This window comes from Haemaphysalis longicornis, unplaced genomic scaffold, assembly GCF_048455015.1.
Source record: "Haemaphysalis longicornis isolate Haplotype H1 unplaced genomic scaffold, Haemaphysalis longicornis Haplotype H1 scaffold_3, whole genome shotgun sequence".
In the NCBI taxonomy this organism is placed as follows: Eukaryota; Metazoa; Arthropoda; class Arachnida; order Ixodida; family Ixodidae; genus Haemaphysalis; species Haemaphysalis longicornis.
This window is the reverse complement of record NW_027526335.1, coordinates 145,457,697-145,482,636: the sequence shown is the minus strand read 5'-3', so window position 1 is coordinate 145,482,636 and position 24,940 is coordinate 145,457,697. Positions and strand designations below refer to the sequence as shown.

Below are 24,940 nucleotides of genomic sequence, written 5' to 3'. Positions count from 1 at the left end.
AGGGCTTAGGAAAGATTAAATAAAGGTCTCGGTCTGGAATGCTTTCTTACAAACTAGTTTTTGAGAGATAAAAAAGCAATATTTTAAAAAAGAAAATAAGAAAAATCACCGGTATAGGTGACATCAGCAGACATAACAAGCCGAGACAGATCCGTGAAAAATCTGTATAAGGTTTGAGCGCGCATTGTGTACGAGATTTTCTTTTTTTCTATAACGTGTTTGTCTTTTTTTATTTTAAATTCAACATGAGGGGGAAATGTGTTTGCTGACAGTTTTTAGAAACCGTATTTTTGCTGCATTGCTGAACTTTCTTATGTGACCCACAACTGCTGTCGAAGCTACTCATTTTAACACTGAATCAGCTCCGAAACCTCAGTTAGCTGCTAATTGCCATTCGCCTAACATTTCCTTCGGTGTTGACGTGTAGCGCTGTTTTATTGACATTTAGAGCAAATGTCATTCACTCTAAATATAATTTGATCTCCAGTCCGAGAGGGGTGTTACATATGCTCCGCAGTTTCGAACGTAATCTGATATTGGTTCTCATAAAATAAAATAATAATAAGGTGAAGCGTTTGTGGGGCAGGCGCTTGTGTACTCAAAGTCATGCGGCCTTCTTAGAAGACAACGTGCGAATACATGGCTTGCACAATATTCGTGGATCACACTGAAGTAATGTAGTTGGCCCACGCGGGCGGTGATGGTAAAGTAACACAAGGGCGAGTATGGAACACATCGAGTAAATGGAGCTTTCAATAGCTCCCTGGTACCACCGTACTACAACCGGCTATACCCAATTGCAACAGTACAAAAACAGGGCCAACCGGCAAAGAGAATTTTGTCCACCCGAAGGTGGAGAGAAATTAACGGGAAAAAGCTTTCTTGCGACCCACCGCCAGGGGGACGAGCCCGGGGGGACCCCTCTTGTCCCCCCTAGGAAAAAGCCGGATAGTGTGTGTTGCTGGGAACGGGAACTTGGACATCGGGATGGGTTATGGGAAGAAGGGTGGGAATGAGGGAAGCAATTTTGCTCCAATCCTTGTGTGTGACTCTCTTCCAAGACTGATTGCTCAGCGAGGGCATCAGAGAGTGCCAATTGCCAAATATGCGGTCCCTGCTACGGGTTACCGCTCACCCATAGGGTCCGATAACTGGGCCCCAACTGTCGGAGACAGGAAGTACCCTATTTAGTGGCGACGGTTGCCCCCCCCCCGACCCCCAGCTCTGCGGCCGATGCGTACTAACGTCCTCGATCAACTGTCCGCACCAGGTACTCACGAATCACCAGTGCTTTCCACTATACACGGGTACTTGCAACACCTGCTTTTCACGGTCTCCGGATACCTGAAGTTTGTATGCGAACGTTAACTGAAATCCACGTTCGCGAGGCTCCCATGGGAGGGGCTATGAGAGCCCTGTACTTATGTCCTCCTCTGTGCCTACTCTTTCGCTCAATGGAACAAGAGCCTTTTGGCATTGCCGCGGGGTCAGCGGCTCGGCAGAGGAGATCGGTCCGGGCCTACTAGCCGTTACTAAGCCAGGTGAGTTTCCCCGGTCGGTGTACTCACCCCCCCCTTTCATCGTTTTCCCCGCGCGGGACACCAAGTAGCTCATGCAACTGCGCCCCATCGGAATTTTCGGGTGACGAGGTTGCCGTGACCTCAGCTAGAGAAGATCAGTCTATAGGCCCCTCGCAGCAAGGTTACAGGAGGGCGCGGCCCCCCCCCCGCGGCCTCATACGGACTGTACAACATCTAGCCCCCGGTGACGTTTGGTTACAGGGGTCATTCACTCCCCCCAGCTTTCTGCGATCAGGTCGCTGGCCCCGCCAAAGCTTGCGGTTACAAGGGTCGCCAGTCCCCCGGCCCGTAATGGTTTCCCGAATTTAATCGGTATTCCCAATACAGACGACTGTACGCTTGCGGCACTTGCTACTTTCGCAACTTGACTCGCCGGCCTCCTCCCACGCTGGATTACAGGGGTGCGTTACTTCCCCCGGCCAAAGAAAGTCATAGTTGGTCGATCTCGACCCGCTTTCCTGCTTCAATCGCATTGCCAAGTGCCGGGTTGACACCCGACCGCCCGACCTCCGCGTAGGACCTGATTCCAGTTGACCAGGAACCTCCGCAGTGGCGGCCGTTTTGCACGCTCCCTGGGCAGGGATTGTGCGGTCTCCCCGATTCCTCGAGGAGGTCCCGTGGAATTACCGTACTTCCACGCTCTGGCCCCTATGACCTTAGGTTACAAGGGTTTGTCACAACCTCCGGCCTGCAGATCAGTTCGCAAGTTCAACAGAACGAGCCCCAAGCTATGGTTAAAGGGGTGTCCATGCCCCCGGCTCTGTAGTGGTCTACCCATTGCTTCAGCAATGGTACGCTAACACTACGTGCGAACTGTACCGCGTGAGCGCAGTGATTACGTCGCAACATTGACCCGCTGGCTTCCTCTCACGCTGGATTACAGGGGTGCGTTACCACCCCCAGCCTTTGGCCTCGTCCCACACTGGATTACAGGGGCTCGCTACTTCCCGTAGCCAAGAGAGTCATAGTTGCACCACAAATACCATCTTTCGGGATACAAGGAATCCTCTGAGGAACTCCCAGTGGCTCTGCACTCTCGCCCCCAAGACTGAAGGTTACAAGGGCTCATCAAGTTCCCTCGGTCAGCAGACCAGTTCGCATTAAAGGCCCCTTCCATGCTCCGGTTACAGAGGTTCGCTACACCCCCGGCCTCATTGTGTGTACCCATGCTTCAGCATGGCACGATAAAACGAACTGTACCGCATGTACCCCTATGACTTGGGTTACATGGGCTCGTCACCTCCCTAGGCGAGCAGATCGGTTCGTGTTTATAGGCCCCTTCCTAGCTGCGGTTACAGGGGCTCGCCACTCCCCCGGCCTCATAATAGCGCTCACATTGCCTTAGCAACCGTGCGCCACTATAAAACAAACTCTACCGCTTGGTGCATTTGCACTTCGCGACATTGACCCCCCGGCCTCCACCACACTAGATTACAGGAGCGCGTTACCGCCCCCGGCCAAAGAGAGTCATAGTTGATCCACAGAAATTTGCGACCGCAAATTTTGATCGAATTACCATTCCAAGCACCAACCTCGGTAGCCACCCAGGCTGTCCGGGCCTGCGTCCGCTCACGCATCGGTGTTCTTGGAAGGCACTTGCCCTCAGAGTGCCTGGGAGTTGGTCAAGCTCCCATGGGTGTTGAATACCCAATACAGTGGGCCTGGCACACCACTGACTCCTGCCATTGCGACGGACCAAAGCAGGACAGCCGAAACCGACCGACACAGCCCAGTCCGCCGGCAGGTGGGGGGGGGGGCACGTGCAGGCCGGCAGTAAGATTTTTCCCCCGTATGGAACACATCGAGTAAATGGAGCTTTCAATAGCTCCCCGGTACCATACGAAGTACAACCGGTTATACCCAATTGCAACAGTACAAAAACAGACCAACCGGCAAAGAGAATTTTGTCAACACGAAGGTGGAGAGAAATTAACGGGAAAGACTTTCTTGCGACCCACCGCCAGGGGGACGAGCCCGGGGGGACCCCTCTTGTCCCCCCTAGGAAAAAGCCGGATAGTGTGTGTTCCTGGGAACGGGAACTTGGACATCGGAATGGGTTATGGGAAAAAGGGTGGGAATGAGGGAAGCAATTTTGCTCCAATCTTTTTGTCTGACTTTCTTCCAAGTCTGATTGCTCAGGGAGGGCATTAGACAGTGCCAATTGCCATATTATGCGGTCCCTGCCACGGGTTACCGCTCACCCATAGGGTCCAATAACTGGGCCCAAACTGTCGGAGACAGGAAGTACCCTACTTAGTGGCGACGGCCGGGTCCCCCCCCGACCCCCAGCTCTGCGACCGATGCGTACTAACGTCCTCGATCAACTGTCCCGCACAAGGTACTCATGAATCACCAGTGAAGCTTTCCACTATACACGGCTATTTGCAACACCTGCTTTTCACGGTCTCCGGACACCGGAAGTTTGTATGCGAACGTTAATTGAAATCCACGTTGGCAAGCCAACCACGTTCGCCAGGCTCCCACGGTAGCGGTTATGAGAGCCATGTACTTATGTCCTCCTCTGTGCCTACTCTTTCGCTCAATGGCACAAGAGTTTTTTGGCATTGCCGTGGTGTAGCGGCTCGGCAGAGGAGATCGGTCCGGGCCTACTAGCCGTTACTAAGCCAGGAGAGTTTCCCCGGTAGGTGTACTAACCTCCCCTTTCCTCGTTTTCCCCTGTGCGGAACACCAAGTAGCTCGTGGTAGCACGTCCCGTGGCAGCCAGAGAAGATCAGGCTATAGGCCACTCGCAGCAAGGTTACAGGGGGCGCGCGACACCCCCCCGGCCTCATATGGAGTGTACAACATCTAGCCCCCATGACATTTGGTTACAGGGGTATGTCACTCCCCCCGACTTATAGCGATCAGGTCGCTGGCCCCGCCAAAGCTTGCGGTTACAAGGGTCGCCAGTCCCCCGGCCCGTAATGGTTTCCCGAATTTAATCGGTATTCCCAATACAACGACTGTACGCTTGCGGCACTTGCTACTTTCGCAACTTGACTCGCCGGCCTCCTCCCACGTTGGATTACAGGGGTGCGTTACTTCCCCCAGCCAAAGAAAGTCATAGTTGATCGATCGCGACACGCTTTCCTGCTTCAATCGCATTGCCAAGTGCCAGGTTGACACCCCACCGCCCGACCTCCGCGTAGGACCTGATTCCAGTTGTTCCAGGAACCTCCGCAGTGGCGGCCGTTTTGCAAGCTCCCTAGGCAGGGATTGTGCGGCCTCCCCGATTCCTCGAGGAGGTCTCGTAGAATTACCGTACTTCCACGCTCTGGCCCCTATGACATTAGGTTACAAGGGTTTGTCACAACCCCCGGCCTGCAGACCAATTCGCAAGTTCAACAGAACGAGCCCCCAGCTATGGTTACAGGGGTGTGCACGCCCCCGGCTCGGTAGTGGTCTACCCATTGCTTCAGCAATGGTACGCCAACACTACGTGCGAACTGTACCGCTTGAGCGCAGTGATTACGTTGCAACATTGACCCGCTGGCTTCCTCTCACGCTGGAATACAGGGGTGCGTTACCACCCCCAGCCTTTGGCCTCCTCCCACACTGGATTACAGGGGCTCGCTACTTCCCCTAGCCAAGAGAGTCATAGTTGCTCCACAAATACCACCTTTCGGGATAAAAGGGATCCTCTGAGGAACTCCCGGTGGCTCTGCACTCTCGCCCCCAAGACTGAAGGTTACAAGGGCTCATCAAGTTCCCTCGGTCAGCAGACCAGTTCGCATTAAAGGCCCCTTCCATGCTCCGGTTACAGAGGTTCGCTACACCCCCGGCCTCATTGTGTGTACCCATGCTTCAGCATGGCACGATAAAACGAACTGTACCGCGTGTACCCCTATGACTTGGGTTACAAGGGCTCGTCACCTCCCTCTGCGAGCAGATCGGTTCGTGTTTATAGGCCCCTTCCTAGCTGAGGTTACAGGGGCTCGCCTCTCCCCCGGCCTCAAAGTAGCGCTCACATTGCTTCAGCAACCGTGCGCCACTATAACACAAACTGTACCGCTTGGTGCAGTTGCACTTCGCAACATTCACCCCCCGACCTCCACCACACTGGATTACAGGGGCGTGTTACCGCCCCCGGCCAAAGAGAATCATAGTTGATCCACAGAAATTTGCGGCCGCCAATTTTGTTCGAATTACCATTCCAAGCACCAACCTCGGTAGCCACCCAGGCTGTCCGGGGCTGCGTCCGCATCACGCATCGGTGTTCATGGAAGGCACTTGCCCTCAGAGTGCCTGGGAGTTGCTTAAGCTCCCATGGGCGTTGAATACCCAATACAGTGGGCCTGGCACACCACTGACTCCTGCCATTGCGACGGACCAAAGCAGGACAGCCGAAACCGACCGACACAGCCCAGTCCGCCGGCAGGGGGGGCCACGAGCAGGCCGGCAGTAAGATTTCCCCGCTGTGAGAGCGTCACATGGGCTGCTCTCCGTCCACCCCGAAAATATTTCTATGGGTTTATTTATAAATACGGACTGATTCTTTTGAGCCACTACAAAAAAAGGAAGTCGGGTTCGGATATATATACTGTAACGGCAGAGAGAAGTGAGCCTCAAAGCTAAGATATATGATGAAATACAAGATGTCTAGCTAATGAGCTGGAGAAGAATGATCGTCACAATGATAATCATAACCATTTCTTTGTCAACGCCTCGAATTCATACGGCATTGGAATGAAAGTGGGAGGATGAGTACTGACGTTCTGGAACCACACATGTGTCAATAACTCATCTATTACCTTTGCGTAAATGCAAGTAGAGTGGCATGGTGCGAATGTACGTGCGAATTCGCAGCTGCGGCGTCGCTAGTGCGGCAATATGTTGTTTGGCTGTACAAGCTAAAACAATGCAAACAATCAATTTTCGGTGCTGCAGAAGCTAAAAAATAGCTCGTTGTACTACTCGAACAGTGCCGCAAATGCGAATTCACAAGGAAATTCGCACCATGCGGAACGAGCTATAGGCTATTAAAATGTCATCGAGAAACGCTTAGGAGAGTTCCCATCCGTCCGGCGTATTGATAGAAATGTGGAGGTATTCGTGTTTCTTTTCACGACCTCGGGCGTCGCTAGTACTGGCGTTGTAGTTTTGGTGGTATGGGGAAGCGCCGACCAATCGAATACCTACGTCACAGCAATTCCAGCCAGTGTCCACAGGTTAAGGGGCGCATTTGAAGACGAAGCGAGAAGCGACTTAAGAAGAACCAAACGGAGAATCTGCTCAAAATACAAGAAAAACTGGACACTCCTAGATGGCGTTACCGGTTGCATGTTTAACTTAATGCTACAGTATTGTGTTGGTGCGATGTTGCTCCACATGGAATACCAGCCACGAGTAACAAAGTAGCAATAAATAAGCAAAACAAATGAATGAATTTAATTTATATATAAGGGAAAAGCGTTCATTGGAATTGCAAGGAGATGCCACTTGAGTAGAGATGTAACTTTCCATGAAATAGTGAAGGGAGTGAAAAAATTTCCGTTTCATGTGTTTTAGAAAAATACCAAAAATTAAAAAAAACGGTCCCGTAGGGCTAGTGAAAAGATTTTCAAAAAAAGTTGTTTATGTTTTGATTGACGCTGAATTCGAAAAAAACATGTTTATTTCATGTTTAAATACTCCCAATCCGTCTTTTTTTGTGAAAAAAAATTCCCGCGCCTTCCCGCGAGGGGAACACGAGTAAATGCAGAGCATTGGGGCCTCAGTACTGATTGAAGGCAGTGTTGCTTCCATCGCTTCTTCCGTGATGCTGGAGTAGCAGACACGAGTAAACGTGAGCACGAGCGTCAACCAAGGCAGGAAGGAGCAACGCAGTGACTGAAACACGAGCGACCGCTAGCCGCTATATTTGCAGCGCGCGCAGTAGAGGGAGAGCAGTACGGGGGGAAGAGCGCGCATGCGCAAGCAGCGCGCACCCTTCCACGCCCAACCGCGCTGCTATCACGCACCTGTTACGCCGAGACCGCGACGGAGCGAACGGGCTGACTACGACGCATGCGCGCGCCAGCTGCTGTTGAGAGAGAGGAGGGAAGGAGAAGCGCACCTGCTGCGGACGCGAAACGGTTGACACCGTCCGACGCAGGAACAGGCGAGGCTAAGAAATGCTCTGCATTTAAAACGGGTGACCCCTGCCCGGGGGCGCGGTGAGAACCCTGGCTGCCTTTCGCGATTGGCCGGCGGAAGATGACGTCATATTCGGAAGTGCTGGCACTGCGTTGACAGCTTGGCCTGAAGAGCTCATTCCGTTCCCGTTCGGGTACGGGCGGCAAGATCGTCTGGTGAATGGAAGACTCACACAATCATTCCTTAGAATAGGAGAGCCTCATGGAAGTATAAACGTAACAAGTTGGTTCGCGGCGAGCTTTAGGAAGGGGTTCTCCCCCAACGGCTTATGGCCGACTACGGCTTCTCGGATACAGGGAAGTTGTGCGGATATTTGTTCGCCGCTTTCACTACCAGTTTTAGTCGTAATTCCTAGAACAAGTTTTGAACACACCGTCATACCCTTCCTCGCATGTGTAACTTTGGTTTCACATTCGTACAGGCGGAAACAAGCTCTGTACAGCGGCCTGCGATGCGCGCAGGCAGCAGCTAGCCCTGCGGCCGCCGCCGGTCGCCGCCTCGCGCGGAGGGGCTGGTGTAAAATATCATAATCAAGGCGCTTGACGACGAAGAGCAAGAAGACTGCTCCTTCGCCCGAGCGCGTGATACCTTTACTTCTTCATTAAACGTTCTTTGTACCATGCCGTAACTGGTCTCGCTCGTCTGAACTAATGGTGCCGTGACCAGGACTCTTGAACCTCTTCCGGTACTCCCAATGTCACATATTACGAGATCGCATGGTCGTAGCCATGCAGCTAGGCTTCGATTTTCTTTAACATTTTCGTCAGTTGTAATAGTCTTTTCTTTGAGTTTTTCTTGTTGGTCTCCAGATTAACGCTCTCCTTCCACGGCAAGCTGACTTGATAGAGATCATCTCGATGCTCATCTTCCGCTTGAATTCTTCTATGATTTCGCTTTCTTTATATTGCAAATGGGTTTCGTGATTCTAAATGATTCCAGGCTCCAGAAGGTCTGTAGCTCTTGTTGAACTTCTGTTTCCGCCGCTTCAACTGTCACAACCATGACTGATTGGGTTTGCGTTATTATCGTTTTAGTTTTCTCCGAAGGACCTTGCACTACCCAACCTGAGGTTGCTTCGACTGCCATCAGTCTACTTTCGAATTAATGTGTTCTACCATCAAAAAACTCCCAATATTAATCGGAGCCAACTAGTAGTCCTATCGCAACTGTAGCTGTCGTCCTGGTCCTGTGATCCGCTACTCGTAGCTGCAGTTGTTCCATTTTTTTCGTTGATGTTCTTATTTGGAGCAGGAAGCCTACTGTACGAAATCACATCAACCTGTAGAGCTTCGATTACTGTTTCTGTTTGCTTGTCTGGGGGTGCTATAGTCACTTGAACTACGTCCATGTACTTGATTTTCTCGTCTCCTCCAAATGAACCGATTGTTTGCCTTTCCTGTCGTATTACTTTTGCGCCAACTTCTTTTACCGATCCAGTTTCACTGACTAACCACTGACTTCCGCTGTCCAACAGCTAACGGAAATGTGCGCCAGAGGTGTGTCCCCCTAGCCATGCCACAGCCGTCTGCAAAAGCACAGAACCATGCCGTATAATTTCAGTAGCGTGCAGAGTAGACGCCGTCGCCTTCGCTTGCTGTGCTTCAACCTGCACCATCTTTTCTTGTCTCGCTGTTCTACACACAGACGTAGCATGTCGTCCCTTGCATTGCTTGCAGTTAACGCGGGCTCTAAAGATCCATGCAGTGTGATTCGATCGGGTGCACCTGAAGCATGCTCTATACTCTGTGAGTCCGGCCTTCTTTTCGGTCATTGGAATGCTCTTACGACAGTCCTCAGTCGCATGGTGTTTCTGCTTGCAGAATGGCCGATTCTATCCGCTGAGTTCTAGAAGCTGGAAGTTGTGCGCAGCTACCTGATGTTATCTTTGGGTTTCACAGCTGTCTTCTACTGTTCACGTTGTGTTTCTTCCCGAAGGCATAATTGCTCCCGTAGAAATGTCATGAGCCTGTCCATCTTTTCAGCGCATTCTTTTCCTGTTGACTTGTTTTCCGCCTAAACTACCGTGGCTGAGATGCTTCTTATCGCTTCTTTCAACTTGAACTGTACTGATAGCTCCGGTGGAATCTTTTTTTCAACACTGGCAACAACATCGGTGAGTAACTCTCGGGTTCCACCTTCAGTGATTTCAGTACGAATGTGTTGATCTGTACCCACTGCACAAGCCTGCGGAGATCGTCCGTTTCTTTTGCCAAACTTACTTTCTCAAAGCTCAACAGCTCACTTCTGTGCAGCTCCACCGATTGTTCTCGATTTCCGAACGCTTCTTGCAGTATTTTCATCGCGTCATCGTAATTTTTTCTGTGGAATACTGGAGCCCTTCTATGGCAGCCGCTGTTTTCTGGTGAGAGATGGTTACAAATAATCGAGTTTCTGTCCCTTCGTCATGTTAGGTCTGAAGTGAACTGCTGACTCATTCTGAGCCCAGAAGCGGTGCCACTCCAAAGCTCTTCTGCCAAACTTTACCATTTCCGGCGGCAGTTTAACTAGCTCCGTTGCGTCTTGAGCTGCACTTGGTGCACCGCCTGCCATGCACTGCTATTCAATTCCATTTGTACAGGCTCTCCAGTTCTGAACTGGATGGTAGACAAAATTGCTGTTATTTTCATGTCATATTCTATTACTCTTTCAAATTTGGCATCGGCTGTTTCTTCAGTCAGATATTTCTCCATTTGCTTGTTGGCATTCTTGAGGCTTTCGCTTATCCCTTTGATCTGCGCCTGAGTTCCGAGTAGCTGTTCCCTGCTGCTGGCTGCTTCAATAACTTGCTGCTCGGCTGCGTTGATAAGATGCGTGATTTGGTAGCGAAGAATCTTCCTTTTCTTCGTTATCACTCCTTTGCTCATTTCTCTGCGGTTTATGATGACGAATTACTTGTTAGCCATTCCGATGCCTCTACTGGCCACTCCGGTCTCGTCGCCCGATCCAGGTCGGTCCGCTGCTCCGCCACTGTTTCCTTCTCTGCAGCTCAGTCGCAGATAGACGTCCGTTGTGGGTGTGGAGGTAGTATCCTGGTCACGGCACGATTTTGTTCAGACGAGAAAGACCAGTGACGGCATGGAACAAAGACCGTTTAATGAATTAGTAGAAGTAGCACGCGCTCGCACGAAGGAGCAGTCTTCTTGCTCTTCGTCTTCAAGCGCTTTGATGATGATATTTTACACCTGGCTCTTGAAGGACCAGAATATCAGGTTTTTCCTTTTCAGTTAGTTGTGACAGATCATCATCATTATCATTATCATCAAGTAAAATATCATAATCAAGGCGCTTGAAGACGAAGAGCACGAAGACTGCTTCGCGCGAGCGCGTGCTACTTGTACTTATTCATTAAACGTTCCTTGTTCCATGCTATCACTTGTCGCGCTCGTCAGAACAAAAGGTGCCGTGACCAGGATTCTACCTCCTCGCCCACAACGAACGTATATCTGGGACTGAACAGCAGAGAAGGAAGCGGCGGCGGAGCAGTGGACCGACCTGGATGGCGCGATGAAACCGGAGTGGCAAATAGAGGCATCGGAACGGCTAACAAGTAAGGCGTCAGCATAAACCGCAGAGAAATGAGCAAAGAAGTGATAACCAAGAAAAGGAAGGCGTTTCGCTACCAGCTCACGTAGCTTATCAACGCAGCCGAGCAGCAAGTTAAAGCAGCCAGCCGAGAAGAGCTACTCGCGACTCAGACGCAGATCATGGAGATAAGCGAAAGCCTCAATAATGCCAATGAGCAAATGGAGAAATATCTGGCGTTATAAAAAGCCGCTGCCGAATTTTAAAGTGTAATAGAGTATGAAATAAAAATAACACCAATTTTGTCTACCATCGAGTTCGGAACTGGAGATCCTGTACAAATAGAATTGAATAGCAGCGCAAGGCACGCGGTAGCACCAAATAGCGCTCAAGACCCAACGGAGCTAGCTAAACTACCCAACCTGGAATTGCTAAAGTTTGGCGGACTAGCTTTGGAGTGGCAACGCTTGTGGGCTCAGTATGAGTCAGCAGTTCACTTCAGACCTAACATATCGAAGGGACAAAACTTTAATTGTTTGTAGCATCTCTCAACGGAAAACAGCGGCTGCCATAGAAGGGCTGCAGTATTCTGCAGAAACAAATTACGATGAAGCGATAAAAATACTGCAAGAAACGTTCGGAAATCGAGAAAAAATTGTTGGAGCTGCAAATGAGTAAGCTGTTGAACTTAGAGAAAGTAAGTTTGGCACAATAAACGGACGACCTCCACAGGCTTGTGCAGAGAGTACAGATCAACACATTGGCACTGAAATCACTGCAGGTTGAACCCGTGAGTTACGCACAGATGTTTTTGCCATTGTTGAAAAAGCGATTCCACCGGAGCTATCAGCACAGTTCAAAACAAAAGAAGTGATAAGAAGCAGCTCAGCCGAGGAAGTTAACGCGGAAAACAACTCAACAGGAAAAGAGTGCGCTGAAAAGATGGACATGCTGATGACACATCTAGGGGAGCAGTTATGCTTTCGGGAAGAAAGGCAGCGTGAATAGAAGACAGCTGTGAAACCCAAATACAATATCAGGCAGCTGCGCACAACTTCCAGCTTCTACAACTCAGCGGATAGAATCTGCCTATTCTGCAAGCAGAAAAACCATGCGACTGAGAACTGTCGTAAGAGCATTCCAATGACCGAAAAGAAGGCCGTTCTCACAGAGAATAGAGTATGCTCCAGGTGCACCCGACCGGATCACACTGCACAGATCTGCAGAGCACACGTGAACTGAAAGTAATGCATGAGATGACATGGTACGTCTGTGTGTAGAACAGTGCGACAAGAAATCACGGTGCTGCTTGAAGCACAGCAAGTGAATGCGACGAAGTTTACTCTGCACGCTACTGAAAATATACGGCATGGTTCTGTGCTTTTGAAGACGGCTGTGGCATGGATAGTGTGACACACGTGTGGCCGAGCTCAAGTCTTCAAGTCTCGCCAAGTTCGAGTTCAAGTGTTGCCAAACTCAACTCTTTGATTTGAGTTACGCGGCTTTTCGTTGTCACCTAAACAAATGCCGGGTCGCTGCGCAGCCGGTCATCAGAACGTGGCATTGCTGCACATACGTAGTTTTAACATAGGGTAACCTAACGTTGGTGGCCCTGCAAAACAGAGGAACCCAAACACAGCACGCTGGTCCGCGACGAGCTTTAGAAGAATGCCTCCCCTAACAGCTTGGCCGGCTTGGGTTGCACGGATCGCCTCGGATATTGGGAACTTTAGGCTTAACACCGGGGCAGATATTTGGTCGCGGCTATCTCTACAACTGCGAATGACTATCTTTAAGAATTTTTTTCACCACGCTGTCATCTCCTTTCTCGCATGCGGAGCCATATTTCCACGTTGATAGTCATTCTAGCGATCGGTGTTGCGTTCAGTCTTGCGCGCAAGTAGCGCCATCGATTGGCCTCTCGCGACATCTCGTGCTCGGGCAGGTGCATTTCCTGCCGTCGACGAGCCTCCACGACCGGTCTGCGCTTGGCATCGCGATACAAATTCTATCAACTCTTTCAAAATCACATTTGATGACAATCCCTAGCACAATTTCTCACTACACTATCATCCCCTCTCTGGCACGTTTACCTTGGTTTTCGCAACTTCCTTGTTTCTACATAGCAGCGAAGGCGGGGCATGCGCGGTTCGAATCTCGTCGTGTGCCGTACGGGACTGCAGGACCAGCGAGTGTGCGGAACGCTCCCACGCAGAGAAACCGTTTGATGCTTTCCAAAATTTCTTCTAAAAATCGACCTACTTAGGTAAGCTGTCATCATAGCCAACAATGTTGATCGGGAAAACGAGCAAGAAGTTCGGGAAACCCAGAGCACTGCGATTGCACAAATTTTCTATTCCCCTAATAAATAGATCCGAAACTTAGGGCACCTCCATATTTGTTTGAGCCTGTCGCTTCGCGTATGAAGCAAAGAGCACCCGACTACACTGCCGGCACCGACTACTCGTGAAGGCAATGTAGTAGCCACGGGCGCTCCGGTAGAAAATTTCTGTTATCTAGAGCTGCTTTAGAGAATATCTAAAAACAGAGTAGGTTAACGGTTAAAAATCAACGCGAAAGCTACTCTGGACAATAAAGATAAGTAAAGTCCAGATTACACGCACACTTAATTCGGAACATCGCTCACAGAACTAGAACACATCGAGGCGGCGGCGCACGCCCCTGGTTGTCTTCCGAATATGACGCTACTTCCGGTCACTGCCTATCTGTTTCTCACTTTCCGGGAATACGGGAGGAAGCAGTGGGCGTAGGGTCAACTTTACGGACGAATACCACCGTCGCCAAACTAAAAATGACCAACAAATTTTACAAGCATAACCTAACCAATGTAATACGTGCAAAAAGATTTTTACCCCATTCTCGAAGCCGTTCCGTAGCCCTCTAAAGAGCTGCTGAAGAGCTTTTCAAAAACATTTTTGGGGGTATTCCTCTATAGTTTTCTTGACACGGAATTCAGAAAATATGTTTATTTCTTGTGAAAATACACCCAAACAGCCTTTTCTTCGTGAAGGCAAATGACCCCTCCCCGGGCTGCACTCAGAGCCGTGGCTGCTTTTCGCGATCGGGCAGCGGTAGATAACATCCGATTCGGATACCCCGGAGCTGCTATTTGATACTTCATAGCCCTAGTGACATCACTTTGACTTTCAACCGAATCTATGACTCACGTGACTATCTCATGACTATAACCTGGAAGCAAATTTTAATTTATCCCTCGTGATTCCCCTCACTGAGACCTCCAATTTGATACCTCAAAGCCCTAGTTTCATCACTTTGGCTTTTAACCGAATCCATAACTTACATGACTATCTCATGACTATACCTAGGAAGCAATTTGTAATTTGTTCCACGTGATTCCCCTTACTGAGACTTTCAATTTGATACCTCACAAGCCCCACTGGCATCACTTTGACATTTAACCCAATCCATGACTCACGTGACTATGTCATGACATTATACATTGAGCAATTTTTAATTTGTCCCCCATAATTCCCCTCATCGAGGCCTTTATTTGATACCTCACAAGCCCTACTGGCATCACTTTGACTTGTAACCCAATCTATGACTTACCTGATTATCTTACGGCTATTACCCGGAAGCAATTTTTAATTTCGCCCACGTGATTCGCCTAAACGAGACCTTTAATTTTATACCTCACACGCCCTAATGACATCAATTTGACTTTGATTCCAATCTGTCTAATGAATAATTAACTAATAAACCTTAATTCCCCTCATCGAGCTCTTTATTTTTATATCTCACGAGCCTTATTGGAATCACTTTGATTTCTAACCCAATCGATGATTTACTTGATTATCTCGTGACTATAACCAGGAAGCAAATTGTAATTTCTCCCACGTGATTACCTTCATCAAAATCTTTAATTTGATACCTCACAAGCCCTAGTGGCATCACTTTGACTTTTCACCCTATCCATGACTCACGTGACTATCTCATGATTTTACCATGAAGCAATTTGTAATTTGTCCCACCTGGTTCTCCTCATCGAGACCTTTATTTGATACCTCACAAGTCCTAGTTGCATCACTTGGACTTTTAACCCAATCTGTTACTCACGTGACTATCTGATGACTGTAACTAGGAAGCAATTTTTAATTCGTCCCCCATGATTCCTGATATTTAGACCTTTATTTGGATACCCAACAAGCCCTGGTGGCATCATTTTGATTTTTAACCGAATCCATGACGACGTGACTACCCCATGACATATAAATAGGAAACGATTTTTAACTTGTATCACGTGATTCACCTCATCGAGACCTTTAATTTCTTACCTGACAAACCCTGCTGGCATCACTTTGACTTTTAACCCAACCTGTGACTCACGTGATTATCTCATAAGTATAACCAGAGTCCGTCAATGCCTTTCTGGTCATGAAACTTCGCGTGACGCTAAGGGAGAGCTTCGTTCGTTGCCGCGCCGCGGCAGTGGTGTCGATCGGAGGGCAGCCGGGGGCGTGGTCCTAGTGCGTTTGGCAGGGAATGGACCCCAGAGTAAGATAAAACAGACGCTCGCCGCCTGATCAGCAGTGCGCTTTCGCTTTACGTGTCGTGCGCAGCTCAAATGGACTTATCATTTTGTGAGTGGAAAAAAATTTGGTGCGAACGGGCATGCTGCTACTGCGATCCTGCGTGCCGGTCTGGCTTCAGAACAGGGGCGGCCGCCCGATGCCCTCCGATCTCCGGTGGCGCCACTCGCGGTAGCCTTTGTCCCCGTACGAAACTTGGCCGGGAGTTTCATGACCAGAAAAGCATTGAAGGAGTCTGCTATAACCGAGAAGCAATTTTTAATTTCTACCACGCAATTCCCCTTATGGAGACCTGTAATTTGATACCTCACAAGCCCTCATGACATCACTTTGACTTTGAACCCACTCTGGCTAATCAACAATTAGGTAATTAACCTAAATTATGTAATTAACGTTTCGGCCTTAATGCTTCTTGAGAAACTCCCGGCGAGCTTACAGAGCGCTTGCACGCAAAAAAAAAAAAAACGTGCCGCAGCTGTGGGCGAGATGGCTAATTTTACGTCCACAACTTCCGTTTTTCGCCGCTGCGGCAAAAAAATAGCGCTAGTGTCGTGGGGCAAACTATATGTTCCGGTCGCTGTAACGGGGAAGCAATTTTGAATTTGTCCCACGTCATTCCCCTCACGAAAACCTTTAATTTCGTTCCCACAATCTCTAGTAACATCAATTTGACTTTTAACTTCACCAATGACTAATTAATAATTAATTACCCTATACTGGTAATTATTTAATATGACCGGGCGCCACGCGGACCTAATTTCTGGCAAAAAATGTGTGTGTCATATGAATGACGTCGTAAAAATAACGAGCGGTCGCACTTTTAAACAACACGGAATCCCACGTGCTCCACATGCACACGCCAGGGCATGTCCCCACCATTTTTGCGATTTTCTTCCGCTGGTGGCGCCGTTGAACCGCGCCAGCAGCGCCACCTGTCGCATGTTCCGGCCCCTATAAAGCGTATAGATGTTGTTAGTTGTGATGTGTGGGGCGTAACGCGTTAAAAATACTAAAAAAATCAGCACGCTCCTGAGCGCCTTTCGCGGCGACCGCCAGGCGTCCCCGGTGCGCGCAGTGGCTTAAGACAAAAAAAAATGAAGACAACCACGAGGAGCACCTCACGTTGCCTAGCAGCCCACAAAGCCACAGCTGGCGCAACGCCTGGTCCAGAGAACGCCGACGTGACCCCAAGGATTTCGCGCATGCGTCATGCACGTAATTGAGCGCCGTCGCTGCGCCAAGATGTCGTCAGGCGCTCCACGCATTTAATGCTTGGCATAGGGAACACCATGATAGCGATGCCTATGACGATGACTACTACTAGCACAGTGCAAAGCTGCGATCGAACATATAAATAAACAATTTCAAACTTGTACAAATGTGTGGTGATGGGCCCTGCATTGCTCAAGTAGAAAAAAATCCCGCAGCTCCGCTATGGTTCAAGCCATGCTCGACTTAATGGAAGCTTTGTGAGTTTTTTTGCGAACTGTTCAAAAACATACTCTATTGCATAGGTGGGCTCAGAGGGCTACATACCAATTGGAAGACTTGGTGGTTTAACTGGTTTATTGAGTGGAGAGGTTGGAAGGGGATCTGCTCCCGGCTACTCCACTTCACCAATACAGGGTCATAGACCAGGCTATACTACTCCACTGTGCACCACAATTTCGTGAGTACTAAAAGTTGTCTGTAAAATGTCCTCCTGGGTTGGTGGTCACTGAGTCACGACAAAAATCTAATATGTCACCTAATACTTTGTCACTATTCCTGTTGAGGTAAAAAGCACATTCAGGGCACGAACAACCTTATTTTGAAGCCCCGCATCAGGCCATGGTCCTAGTAAAGATTCTCAACACACCACACGATATGTCGCCAGAAAATGACAACTACGACGTGCGCGCGAGAAACGCACTGGGTTATCTGGCACGATAGCGCCTCACGCGGCGAAAGCTTACCACTGCTGTCTCCGACACCCGAGCTACTCCCCATGTTCCGACCTCTTGAGCTGTAATAAATCGTCGACTGCCAGCCACGGCTTTGTGGACGCAACAGTAATATACAACTACCAATCACAGGTTTATTGCAAATATCCGTAGTCGTATTACCGGGCGACGCCGCTGTGCGCCGTATGCCAATGGGTATAAAGATACCGAGTTATTCTTTACTTGTCATAATCTATTACCAGAGTCCTTCAATGCCCTTCTGGTCATGAATGTTTGCCGTCACTCTAGGGGAGAGCATCGTACGCTGCCGCACCGCGGCGCTGGTGTTGATCGGAGGGCAGCCGGGGGCGTGCTCAGAGCGGGTTTGGCAGGGAACGGACCCCGGCGGAAGACAAAACAGACGCTCGCCGCCTTATCAGCAGTGCGCTTTTCCTTTACGTGTCGTGGGCCTCTCAAATGGACTTATCATTTTGTCAGTGGCGAAAAAATTCGGTGCGAACGGGCATGCTGCTACTGCGTTCCTGGCTGCCGCTCTGACTACAGAGCAGCGGCGGCCGCCCGATGCCCTCCGATCTGCGGTGGCGCCCCTCGCGGTAATCTTTGTCCCCGTACAAAACTTGGCCAGGAGTTTCATGACCAGAGAAGCATTGAAGGACTCTGCTATTAGTTTACAGTGGAGTTGCACACAATCCAGAATACCCCCCCCCCTCCTTGTACACATACAATTTACAGACGCCGTGTTTTTTTAGAAAACGGCTGAAGCTCGTATTTTATTTTATCAATTTCAGAAATTTGCAACCCTTTCCTGAAGAACGTTGAGGGACGCTCGAACGCTAAATGTGCGTACAACTTTTGCGGAAAGGGCGTCCAATCGATCGTCGAACCTTCAAAAAGAAATCTCGAACAAAGAACAAACCCATGCAATGAATTTTCGAGCACCATGTAAACGCATCTACGAACGATTGAAATGTATACTAATACGGAGTATATGCGATAAAGGTACAGTCATGGACAAATGAAACGCGAACACGAAAATATGAACCAGAATACACAAATAGCGCGAGTTATTTCCATTCAAGTCCAAATGACGCGTGGCACGATTACAAAAACAAATTGAGAAATGTAGCTTTCCCAAATGACCAATCGCACGCCACTATTGGACCTCGAAGAACAGTATTTTTTCACTTTACGCGTTCTAGTTCATATTTTCGTCTTCGCATTTCCTTTTTCTGCGACTGCACACTATTGAACTCCTTCTTCGTGACCGATGCGTCTACTGTCTTATATACCACAGCTGCTCTTTCGCGATTATCAAGTAACCGTTTTAACACAACGTAAGCCCAGTTCCCTGCACGCGCTTTGTGTCCAGAATATTATCTGAGGTTTTCGATGGAAAAACCGGTCTATTGGAAAAAGTATTTGTTCTATAACAGAAAGACATCGGTACCACTCAGATACTTTTCCTTAAAAAATGTGCCATCTTGGTGTGATAAGACAAATACCTACCCATGAGAAGAGTGACCTCAGCATCCGGGAATGTCACCTATAAGTTAGAGTTTTATAACACAACGTGGCTCTTACAAGACCCGTGTGATTACAGGGAACGGCGTGCGCTTTTGCGACAAACGATGCCCGAGCGATTCCAAAGAGGGAAAATTGAACTAAGTTGAAGAAACCTATACGGTATTTAAGTTTATCTCTGGTGAATAGTTTTCTCTGTCATGTACTCAGTAGGTTCCCTATGCAAACGCAACCAGACCGTGGCTTGGCGCCAAATTACAAAGGCGATATTATCTGCAGCTTTTCATAAAAGCGAAAGAGTAAGGAATGTCTGCTGCTTAAACATTCGCAATAGATTGGCTTTTATAGGTGAAAACAAAGACGATAAGAGATGTCTGCTGGTTAAACATTTGCAATAGATTAGTTTTTCTGAGTAAAAAAAAACGATGACGATACGTAAGAAAACGACGTCAAGCAGTCGAGGGCTGTTTGAAAGCATGGCAGGGAGGCAATGAGAAAGCTAGAGAACTCATTTAAATTGCGCAAAATTTTACTGCATTCATTATAGCGATTGCGAGAGGGGACAGAAACAGCAAAATTAGTGGGAGGGGGAGCGAGGGGCTTTATTAACGTGGCAGGAACGGCAGAAGCCTTATCTTACCACATTAAAAGCACCGTGATACATTGGGTATCGTTTTAGGTTTCTCATCGCTCTCCTGAATAATATCACGCTTAATGTGGATTTGCGCATGCATATGAAGGACCTCCCCAAATAAAAATTCTGTAGGTCCAGCATTCTTCAGCCATTTTCACAATTTAGCCATTTTCCCATTAGGGCATGCGGGGCGGTGGAGGGTTGTAACTGAGCAATCTCCCTCGCCTACATGTTTTAAAGGACAAAATTCTGAAATTTCTCTTTGGACATTTGGGTTGGTTACATTTGCAAAAACATCCCAGTCGTATATATTAATAGGCTGAACATTTATGAATGAATCCGTAACAGGCAAAATCTCCCTAAGAAATTCAAATTTCTCCAATTACGCGTTTGCAGCCGCAACACCGTAATATAATTTGAGACATTCAAAACCCATTTCAAACCCACATCAGCAAAAAGGAATACTATATTTGAACGGGCCTGCGACATTCAGAGGGCTTAATGAAAAACAAAATACGTTCGGGCCTTTCTCTTAGGTTTCCTTTTTAAATAAATATTCCTCCAAACTGATTGTCTGCAACATAATGGCAGTGTACCAGTAAAAGGTCAAACCTCCAGCACCAGCGGCTTGGCTGTGCGGTGATATCGGCTGTTATGGGTGTGATTTCGAAAAATCGTTTTCACCATCTCACGTGCCCTTTAACATAAAATTCCGAAAACATTTCTTCTCGTTTTTTATGAGTAACACTTTGTAGCGAAAAAAAAACAAATCAATATACCAATAGGATGATCCTATCTCGTGTAATCTAAACAAGCATCCAAGAAGCTCTGTGTTCAGGTTCGCAGAATAGGGATAGCTGAGGGCGAAAATCTAAATCTACTCTGTAAATAATGTTTACGTCCTCCATATATCAACAAAAGCCACTTCAATATTCAACCGAAAAGAGTCATCTTCAGGAATTTGTGAAAGCATTATTTACCTCCTTTTTGTTTGCGGGAAAGTTTTTCGAACATTCTGCCTTTTTGAGCCCCTACACGTTGATATAAATGTACTCCCGTCACGCGGGCGGTCCGTCGGTCGGTCAGTCAGTGTATCCGGCACCTCCTTTTATAGAAATAGGTAACGATAAGGATGTTCTAACAGAAAACTCCTCTGGCTGTTCAAACTAAAGGCGGCTGAGGTACGCAATCTTGAAAAATTCAATTGTATTCAAGACACCTCCAACGTGTTCACCACGTGAGTTGCGAGAGCGGACAAAAAGAGCGTAAGTGGGATGATAAGAAAAGAGACATCGTATTTAATTCAAAGGATGCTTAATCGGAAAATGCAAACTATCTTGATTTGATTTTAGAAACTTTGGTGGGTGAACGTAAGGGGGAAGGGCAAATAAGGAGGAAAAGAACATCTGATATGGTAGGGGGCGCTAACAGAGGAGTTAATAAAATTTTCTGTCGATACATCGGCTCCTACCTGAGGCGCGTGATAAAAGGAAACAGTTAAAACTTGTAATTTTTTAATCAATTTTTTTAAAGCACCCCGAAACAAAGTGCACGGCTTTGGTATCCGTAAACCTATGGAAAATTCCATCACAAAAAATGTGATGGGATACTATATGTAACAGTTTTATAGCAAACATGTGCTTTTAGGGGGGCGTGTGTTTGTGTCGCGTTTTTAAAAGATGGCGCGCGATCTATGCCAATGCAGGACAATTGAATTGACTGGGACGTACCTGTAGGGTACTTAGGCTGTGTCCCCGGTAAATAGTGTTTTCCGATTGCCTTCCTTGCTCAACTGCGTGCATTGCGTAGTTCGGTGACAGTATTATTTGGATAGAAATATTGGCCTAGTACTCCTCATTTAGCCACGCGTCAGAATTTATCTTTGAAGTGATACCACATGTTTCGTCGCCACTTCCGCAACGCAGACGAATAGCGGCACATTTCGGCAAGTTGCAGAAGTGGGAGCAACAACTGGCTCCCCTAAACGCCCCATTGCCCCTTCGGCTTATTAATGTTTGTTCTGCACTTACTATCCCTTTCACGTTGAGAGGAACTGCTTTATTTTTATTCATCATGGCAGTTTTCAAGAAGCAGGGAAATAAGCCGTGGAGTGAGAGAAGGAGAGAAGATCAATAGTTACGTGGTAGGCATGGGTGAAGCCTCATGATTTAACGATAGAGGGCCCTATTCTTGACTGCTCAAATTACCGGGAAATTCGCCATGTTTCTTTGCGTAAACACAACGTAAGCAATCTGTGACGTGTTGCCCGTATAGCTACGACGACATGCAGTGTAATCTGACGCTGGACTCAAAAGATCACAACCAATAAATAAAATAACTATAAAATAAAATAAGATAAGATAAATAAAATAAGATATAAAAACACTTGGCATGTACTATAAAAATTAAGACGGTAGCTGAGGCTGCAAGAGGAACACATTTCTGCAGGTCAAAATTGGCGTCAACACCACTAGGCGATCGAGTAACGTTGATCCAAAAGCGAGCGGAAGGTGAATGTGGAGCTAAAGAACATCAGAAATTATTTGTGCCGTATCAACTCATTTCTTCCAATCGCTTTTGATCAATTGATCCAACCACGCACACAAGCGACGCCCACACGCTTATGAGGACTGGATAATGTATTTGCATATGTACTGTGAATAAAGTAATATTATTATTATTATTATTATTATTATTATTATTATTATTTTATTATTATAACATACCTGCGCACTCTGCTTCAATGCAAGATTTGTTGCGTTATCACCTTCCCGGCTGTCACCGCCGCCACGCCATCGTCTGCTGCTATGTTACAAGTTTCTGGCGTGGTCGCAGAAAAAGATGGCCGCGACCATCGCTTGCATGACAAATAAGAGCAGCGAAGCGCTACGCCTGATAACCGCGGAGCGCACCGATGTCGCCGATTCACTCATTAGTCAATCTCGAATTCAATCACCGCTCTAATGAACAAAAAGTCACTTTTATTTGTTATTTTTCTGTCGAATTCAGTCATGTGACCCAGCAGCTTACTTGGAGGTGGGTGGACAAATGCCATGCCTTGGGTTCTCTTTGTCGTGGAGAGGCTTGTACTGCCCTCTTATGTTCTGGTTACGCCAAGAAAATAATTTTTATTTTATTGCCAAACATAAACGCAAAATACTGCGCGTCATTTGTATGATCCGTGATCGCTGACTTGGAAACACTTGAAACTATAATTTGTTTCGGTAGTAAACATGCTTTAAACCACGTGCATGGGAAATTGCGCCTGCTGCAAATTCGCGGACATTTCGAGGCGCCGAAAGCCGGGTCAATTTTTTCCCCATTTTGCGACAAAAGCAGCTGCCATTTTCAAACAGCTGCGTAACATTAAGTCACTTCTACGCAGCCTGAAGTCGCCAATGCACGACGTGATCGGTCCCACCAACTATTTAAATTACGCCATGCCTTCTCAGCCAATTACTGAAAGGGCGTGTATTACAGGCATTATTGTCGAATAGCAAAAACAGGCCTACGTTCTCATGTCTGATGCTTTTAGTCGGTTTTTTCATTCCCGGCGAAGAATTATGTGCGTTCAGTAAAGAGAAATAAGGCAAACTTCAGAACTGGTGCCTTTAAAGGTCATAAAACATCAAAATGACGACAGCAACCACAACCGCTTTGTCAACCCGAAGCATGTGACCAAAATTGAAACCCAATCAGAGACTTCCAACAAATTCCCAAATGTCACAGGAATTTCTGCAGTCGAGAATAGGGCCCGAGACGCAGCCAACTGTCATTCTTCCTGGGCGGCAGAAAAAAAGAATACTGCTTGAGCTCCTTTGCCATCATAGCAATGTACTCCGAATATTCTAAGTCCGTAGGTGAAGCACTTAGTCGTGGTGCTGGTATATATATCAGTTATTTGCAGTTGACGTTATACGTTATGTCCCGACTCCTATTCAGGACCCTTTTGGTGCCAGAATTTCGTGCAAGCATTTTGAGACACATCGTAGCAACTACGATGTTCATGCTAAGGTTTCAGGTTTCGTATGGTATATTCAGGGAATGTAGAGCTGTTTTGGATACAATAGCCTCCATAATGCCGAAATCATAAGCGCTGTTCCGCGTTTCGACGTTACAATGAAATCAACGTTGTGCCCGTTGCCCAAATTACATATTTAGCTTGAAATGTTTAGTATAAAGCCTAAGTAAATTGCAACGTTGTAGTTGAAAAGAAACTTCCTGTTACCTGCGGCGCTATGTATAGTGCAACTTCGCTAATGGGCTTGAAAAGATATAAACCCCTACGCAACCACGGTTTAGATAAACAACAGAGACAGTTTGTTGAAGTTATACGGGTTATTCCACAACAAGGCGTATGATTTTTATTTTAACTAGAACGCTAAATGCACAGTGGGTATGCCCAATGACCATTCAAGCGCCCACCTAAAATTAAGGCGATACTGTAGGTTCTGTCAACCAATGTTATAACATTTATGTACGCAGTAGTAGCATGAACATAGCTCGTAGTTTGGAGTAGTGGGAAGCCGGTAACACGTTTTTTTAAATGCGGGGCTTTAATTTTTACTGCGCTAGGCTTGTTTCTTTATCTTTGCGTGTTCACGCAGGCGTTTAAGGCATCCGACTATGTGTGTGTTTCCATTTTCCGTCGCTAGTACCAAGATGCAAGTAGAGGTAAGCGCTGGTGTAAGAAAACTTGCGTTTAGAAACGCGGTAGTAGGGAAGACCAATAAAATTCTTCTAACATCATGGGCAAAGCAATAACGACCCTGTCTGCTTATTGCTATTTTTGAAACCTACAGAAAGCGCAACACTGAACAAACGCGAGACGAAGAAAGGGAAGACAGGACGAGCGCTTACTCACAACTGAAGTTTAACCACAGAAGACGAAGAACATACACTCACCCAGTCATCAGACTACGCATGCGTCTCCTGTAATCAGATGGGAACAACCCAAAAACAACAAAGCAATAATAAAATCTACAAACTAAAACCAAACACTTACATCATCAACTGCCAAAAAGTTTCCAACTC

At 47.5% G+C, this 24,940-nt stretch overlaps 1 protein-coding gene across 2 annotated transcripts in view; it reads left to right on the top strand.

Moving 5' to 3' along the window:
- The window catches only part of LOC144173448 (uncharacterized), a 172,293-nt gene that overhangs the window by 2,116 nt on the left and 145,237 nt on the right, over positions 1-24,940 (top strand). Inside the window, exon 1 of one of the 2 annotated variants that reach the window (XM_077701869.1) lies at positions 17,334-17,477. The exons of the other annotated variant lie outside the window; for it this stretch is intronic. The gene's annotated coding sequence lies outside the window, so the exon portion shown is untranslated. Of the gene's footprint in view, positions 1-17,333; positions 17,478-24,940 lie in introns of those variants that run through there. 2 annotated transcript variants of the gene reach the window in all.